We start from the raw sequence: 7,637 nt of genomic DNA, 5'->3' as shown, positions 1-7,637 counted from the left end.
CTAACCAGTCTCCAAGTCCTGCCTAAACTGGCCTCTGGCTACTTCTGTAAACTCATCTCCCAAACCTCTCCTCTTCTTCACTTCAGTCAATGATATGCTCCTATGTGTTCTTTTTTTTTTTTTTTTTATGTGTTCCTTGGAGGCACAGAGCATGGTCCTATGTCAGGGTAGTTACATTTCACAATCCTTCTGAAATGCTCATTCCCTGGATATCCATATCGTTTTCTTTCTCATTTCTTTCAGGCTTCTGTTCAAATATCAATTCCCCATGGAGAGCTGCATGAGAATACAAAATGAACTCAAATAGCTTCAATGCTATTTAATTTGGCAAAAGAGAAGACGACGGTAATCTTCAAGAATTTAGTTTCCTGAATACATGGCATTAACAGGATGCAAACCATAAGTAGCAATACACAAACACCAGAAGATAAACAAGATAACTGGGCACTTCTAAAAATTAAACACTTGGGGGCCAATTGGCTGACTAGATAGAAGCTACCTCGGATCCCTCTTGCAACAAAGACTCAGAAAAACAAGTGAATCGATCACATACATGACAATCTACGAACCCTGACTATCAAACACAGATCTACAGAGTTGACCTGAGTGACAGGGGAGTGAAAAGCTGTGCCCTGAAGCAGTGACCGCCTCTGGAACCGGCATCCCGCTCCACAGTCTTGAGCTCTCGCGGTTCCCTAGTGCTGAGTGGTGGGGCTGATTGCAGCTTGCTGAGGCGGGGCAGGCATGGGACACAGCCCTAACCCATAGCCCCCTGGGGTAACCTCCGTAGAGACTCAGCCAGTGCAAGAAGGCTGCACAGTGACGCGGCTAACGAGAGAACGAGCAACCACGGGGAAGAAGCGATGGTTTTTGGAGCCTGAAGCCAGTGTCCCGGTCAGAAAACCTTGGCACCGGGCTTTGGACTGGGTACAGGGGAGCTGAGCACAGCTTCCTGAGGTGGCGCAAACATGGGATGCAGCCCTAGCCCCCTCAAGTGACCTCGGGAGAAGCCCAGCCTGTGCATGGAGGCAGCGCAGCAACCCAGCTGACAGGAGGAAAAGTCACCGGGAGGCAGTGACTGGTTTTGGAGCCTGAAGTGCGGCGTCCCAGCTGGGAAACCTTGGCACTGGACTTTGGATTGGGAGCTGAGGAGCTGACCACAGCTTCTGAGACAGCACAAGCTTGGGACAGGGGCCTGACCCTCTGGGGCAATCTCGACCCAGCCAGTGCACACAGGCTATGGGCCCCTAGGGAATCTCAGATAAAACAGTCATCACCAAGCAAGATATGTAACTTTGTCTATATTGCTGGGTGCTACTCTCTCCTATCTATCTGATCCCTCCCCTCCCTGCCCCAGGAGGCTTCATTAACATTGGAATTTCCTGGGCCAGGGAGTGAAGTGCTTTGTGGGTTTTTTCTTTTTGTCTTTTCCTATCCCATTCTCCTAGCCTGAGAGAGGCAGCTACTAAAAACCCAGGGACCAAAAATCTTTCCCTGACTTCCCTAAATTGGAATAACAATACAGAACCAGCTCCAGCCAAGCATATGAGATCCACTGTCTTGGGCTTTCATCCCTACAGGGAACAAGGTGGCTATTATAATGCAAAGGCAATTCTGATAGAGATCTGACTGTAATTGTTTTAGCGGATCACTGGAAAAACAAGTTTTCCAGGTCTGATATCTCTACCTATTAAACAGAGCTCTCACTGATCCACAACAGGTAACTGAGGGCTGAAGCTGAACCTAAACCACCTAGCCACCTGCCAAAGGGGTCTGAGGATATTGACACCTACCAATCTTTAGAGGTACATGCACTGGGTGCCTAAGGTACAGCTGCAGAGCCCACCCACCAAAGTGCTTTAGGAATAGAGACACACCTACCTCACTGGCACTTGGGGGAAGCCTGTCAGCATCCTGGCCCCCCTGGAGTGTGACCCCCTGCTGCTACTAGAATCTGGTGCACACAACTATCACCACGACTCCTCTAAGTTAATAGGTGACCGTCTACACCACACACTTGGTGACCCAAAATTATATTCTATTCAAGAATAGTGAATGGACTCTTAGGCTTATGTATCTGGTAACAGCCCAAACCAGCTGGTAATAGGACATAAGAGATTCAAAGGCTACAACAATCAAGACACTGCAATCTAGTAGCCCATCTGGGTATACTGAAACAAAACAAAACAAGACTCAGTGAGCAAATATAAAATAAATCACTACAATATCTTGTAGATAGCTTGGAGACAGCAGTCAATATCAAATCACATAAAGAAGCAGTCCATGATTGCTTCTACAACTCCCCAAATTAAAGAATTAAAATCTTTCCCAAATGAAGATACAATCCTGGAATTGCCAGATGCAGAATATAAAAAACTAATTTACAGAATGCTTCAAGACATCAGGGATGACCTCAGAAATGAAATAAGGCAATCTACAGAAAAAGCTAAGGAACACACTGATAAAGCAGTTGAAGAAATCAAAAAGATCATTCAAGAACATAGTGGAAAAATTAACAAGCTGTAAGAATGCACAGAGAGACAGCATTCAGAAATCCAAAAGATTAACAGTAAAATTACAGAATTAGACAACTCAATAGGAAGTCTGAGGAGCAGAATCTAGCAATTGGAATGCACAGTTGGGGAGCTGGAGGATAAGGCAATTGACACCAATACAGTTGAAGAAAAATCAGATAAAAGAATTTAAAAAATTGAAGAAACCCTAAGAATCATGTGGGACTCTATCAAGAAGAATAACTTGCATGTGACTGGAGTCCCAGAACCGGGAGGGAAAGCAGAAAATACAGAGAGAATAGTTGAAGATCTGTTGGCAGAAAACTTCCCTGGCATCATGAAAGACGAAAGGATATCTATCCAAGATGCTCATCGAACCCCATATAAGATTGATCCTAAAAGAAAATCACCAAGGCATATTATCATCAAACTTGCCAAAACGAAAGATAAAGAGAAAATTTTAAAAGCAGCCAGGGAGAAAAGAAAAGTCTCCTACAAAGGAGAATCAATAAGAACAAGTTCAGACTACTCAGCAGAAACCATGCAGTCAAGAAGGCAATGGGATGACATACATAGAGCACTGAAGGAGAAAAACTGCCAGCCAAGGATCATATATCCAGCAAAACTCTCTCTCAAATATAAAGGTGAAATTAAAACATGTACAGATAAACACAAGCTTAGAGAATTTGCAAAAACCAAACCAAAGCTACAAGAATTACTAAAGGTAATTGTTTGGTCAGAAAATCAATAATATCAGATACTAATACAATACAAGGTCACCGACCAGAACATCCTGATATCAACTCAAATAGAGAAATCACAAGAACAAATTAAGATTAATTTTAAAAAGAAAAAAATGCTCAAAACAGGGAATCATTGAAGTCATTATGTAAAAGATCACAATAATCAAAAAGAGGGACTAAATACAGGAGGCATAGATCTTCCGTATGGAGAGGAAAACAAGGTGATACAGGATGATACAAGTTAGGTTTTTACTTAGAAAAATAGGGGTAAATATTAAGATAACCACAAAAAAAAAAGAGGTCTAACAATTCCATAATTCAAAATAAAAACCAAGAAAAACATAACGACTCAGGAAACATAAATTCAACTACTATGAAAATGAGGAACACACAATTTACAAAGAAAAAGGTCTCAGCACAAAAAAGTAAGTGGAAAAATGAAATCGTCAACAACACACACATAAAGGCATCAAAATGAGAGCACTAAACTCATACTTATGTATAATTACGCTGAATGTAAACGGACTAAATGCACCAATAAAGAGACAGAGAGTCTCAGACTGGATAAAGAAAAACAATCCGTCTATATGCTGCCTAGAAGAGACACAGCTTAGACTTAGAGACACAAACAAAGTAAAACTCAAGGATGGAAAAAAATATATCAAGGAAACAACAATCAAAAAAGAGCAGGAGTGGCAATATTAATTTCTGACAAAATAGACTTTAAAGTTAAATCCACCACAAAGGATAAAGAAGGACACTACATAATGATTAAAGGGACACTCGACCAGGAAGATATAACCATATTAAGTATTTATGCACCCAATGACAGGGCTGCAAGATACATAAAACCAACTTTAACAGAACTGAAAAGTGAGATAGACACGTCCACAATTATAGTAGGAGACTTCAACACACCACTTTCCCAGAAGGATAGGACTTCCAGTAAGAAGCTCAATAGAGACACGGAAGACCTAATTGCTACAATCAACCAATTTGACGTCATAGACTTATATAGAACACTCCACCCAACAACTGCAAAGTACAGTTTTTTTTTTTGTAGTGCACATGTAACATTCTCTAGATCACATATTAGGTCATAAAACAAACCTTTGCGGAATCCAAAACATCAAAATATTACAAAGCATCTTCTCAGACCACAAGGCCATAAAAGTAGAAATCAATAACAGAAAAATCAGGGAAAAGAAATCAAATACTTGGAAACTGAACAATACCCTGCTGAAAAAAGACTGGGTTATAGAAGACATCAAGGAGGGAATAAAGAAATTCATAGAATGCAACGAGAATGAAAACACTTCCTATCAAAACCTCTGGGACACAGCAAAAGCAGTGCTCTGAGGTCAATTTATATCGATAAATGCACACATACATAAAGAAGAAAGAGCCAAAATCAGAGAACTGTCCCTACAACTTGAACAAATAGAAAGTGAGCAACAAAAGAATCCATCAGGCACCAGAAGAAAACAAATAATAAAAATGAGAGCTGAACTAAATGAATTAGAGAACAGAAAAACAACTGAAAGAATTAACAAAGCCAAAAGCTGGTTCTTCGAAAAAATTAACAAAATTGATTAGCCATTGGCCAGACTGACTAAAGAAATACAGGAAAGGAAACAAATAACCTGAATAAGAAATGAGATGGGCCATATCACAACAGACCCAACTGAAATTAAAAGAATCATATCAGATTATTATAAAAAATTGTACTCTAACAAATTTGCAAACCTAGAAGAAATGGATGAATTCCTAGAAAAACACTACCTACCTAAACTAACACATTCAGAAGTAGAATAACTAAATAGACCCATAACAAAGAAAGAGACTGAAAAGGTAATCAAAAAACTCCCATCAAAAAAAAAAATCCTGGCCCGGACGGCTGCACTGCAGAGTTCTACCAAACTTTCAGAGAAGAGTTAACAACACTACTACTAAAGGTATTTAAAGCAAAGAAAATGATGGAATACTACGTAATTCATTCCATGAAGCCAGCATATCCCTGATACCAAAACCAGGTAAAGGCACCACAAAAAAAGAAAACTCCAGACCTATATCCCTCATGAACAAAGATGCAAAAATTCTCAACAAAATTCTAGCCAATAGAATTCAACAACATATCAAAAAAATAATCCACCACGACCAAGTGGGATTTATACCAGGTATACATGGTTTTGGATTTTTTTTTTTATGCAAGGTTGGTTCAATATTAGAAAAACCATTAATGTAATCCACCATATAAATAAAACAAAAGACAAAAACCACATGATCTTATCAATTGATGCAGGAAAGGCATTGGACAAAGTCCAACACCCATTCATGATAAAAAGTCTCAGCAAAATAGGAATTGCAGGGAAATTCCTCAACATAATAAAGGGCATCTATACAAAGCCAACAGCCAACATCACTCTAAAAGGACTAATGGACCACAGCTACCATGGCCTCCACCAGACTGAGTCCAGCACAAATAGATGGTGCCTGGCTACCATCACTGACTGCCTTAACAGAGATAATATTAGAGGGTCCCGGACAGAGCTAGAGAAAAATGTAGAACAAAATTCTAACTCAGAAAGAAAGTCCAGACTCTACTTGTGTCATGTCTGATATTAACCCATTGAGCAAAGCAAAGCAAGCACTATGGCCAAGCCCAGAGTCAGTATGGGAAGAAACAAGGCTTGAACAACAGGGAGGGTAATCAGTGTGGCCATTTATGCACAGGTAAAAAAAAAAAATGCACCAGATAGATCTCATGATATTTGAGCACAGTTACTGCAAAGTGGAAGTTGCTGATGAAGAAAGCAACATAAACTTCTGAAATGATACACAAATTCACAGGACCAGGAAGTTTCAGGAGCCTGAAGTGTTCCTGTACATCTCTTCCTCTGAACTAAAAGCAGAGGTGAAGTGATGGGTATAAAAGGGGGATGCGGCTGCTAAGAGAAACTAAGGCATTTCAGAGCCTCACCAATTACTGTTGATTCCAACTCAAGGTGTACCTGTGTGTGCCGAGAACAACTGTGCTCCACAGGGTTTCCAGTGGCTGATTTTTCAGACATGGATTGCCAGACCTTTGTCCTGAGGTGCCTCTGGCTGGACTGGAACCTCCAAACTTTTGATTAGCAGCCCAATGTAAAGTGTTAACCATTTGCACCACCCGTTTCTTCTTTTGGGTGCTCCCTGAGACATCTATTCTAGACCACATTCCACCAGAGATGCAAACATCTCCTTCATGTCTGTATGATTTTAGAAGACTCCAAGCCTGGAAAGCATTTTAAAATACATTTAAAATACATCAAACATAACAGGCACTAGAAGAGGTATTTTTTGAGTAAGCCTTCTTGCTGATTCTCCACAAATTCTGATCATCCCAGGTTGACTCTGTGGTCTATCCAAAACCAAACCAAACCTCTTTCTGTCAACTTGATAACTACTCACGGCAGCCCCATGTGTGTCAGGGTAGGAGTGTGCTCCACAGGGTTTTCAAGGGCTGATTTTTTTGGGAAATAGACAGCCAGGCCTTTCTTCTGAGGCACCTCTGGATTGACTTGAACAAGGAAAACTTTTCTCCCAGTAAATAAACTGCTCATTGGGTTGACATCATTTTGAGATAGACTTAGACCCAATAACCTTTTCCCAGGGTTCATTTTTAAAGGATAGTTATTATAAGAAAATCAGTTATTTTAATAATATCTTTTAATATTGTGTTGAATTTCAAAATATATTACTTTCAAATTAGCTTTAAAACTTTGTTACAAAAGTAATACATGTACATGGTGCAAGAAATGGAAAGAATGTCCTCTTCCCCCAAAACAACTAGTGTTACGAGTTTTTATATCTTAGCGGTGAATTTGGTGAAGGGTCAGACAGTACACAATACTGGGGAAGCCAGAACAACTCATACGAGGCAAGGTCATGGTAGCTCCATAGACACATCCTAACTCCCTGAGGGATGAAATTACTGGGCTGAGGGCTGTGGGGTCCATGGTCTCTGGGAACATCTAGATCAAGTGGTATAACATAGTTTATAAAGAAAAGTGTTCTACATTCTACTGTGGTGAGTAGTATCTACACTCTAAGCCTGTAAGCTGCCATCAAAGATACTCCACTGGTCCTACGCCATCTGGAGCAAGAGAGAATGATGGAAACCAAAGACACAAGGGAAAGATTAGTCCAAATGACTAATGGACCACAATTACCACAGCCTCCACCAGACTGAGTCCAGCACAACTAGATGGCGCCCGGCTACCACCACTGACTGCTCTGACAGGGATCACAACAGAGGGTCATGTACAGAGCTGCAGAAAAACGTAGAACAATATTTGAACCCACACACACACAAATAAAAAAGACTAGACTTACTATCTCA

This window comes from Loxodonta africana, chromosome X (genome assembly GCF_030014295.1).
Source record: "Loxodonta africana isolate mLoxAfr1 chromosome X, mLoxAfr1.hap2, whole genome shotgun sequence".
NCBI classification, from domain to species: Eukaryota; Metazoa; Chordata; class Mammalia; order Proboscidea; family Elephantidae; genus Loxodonta; species Loxodonta africana.
The sequence above is the reverse complement of the archived record's forward strand: the minus strand, read 5'-3'. Positions refer to the sequence as shown.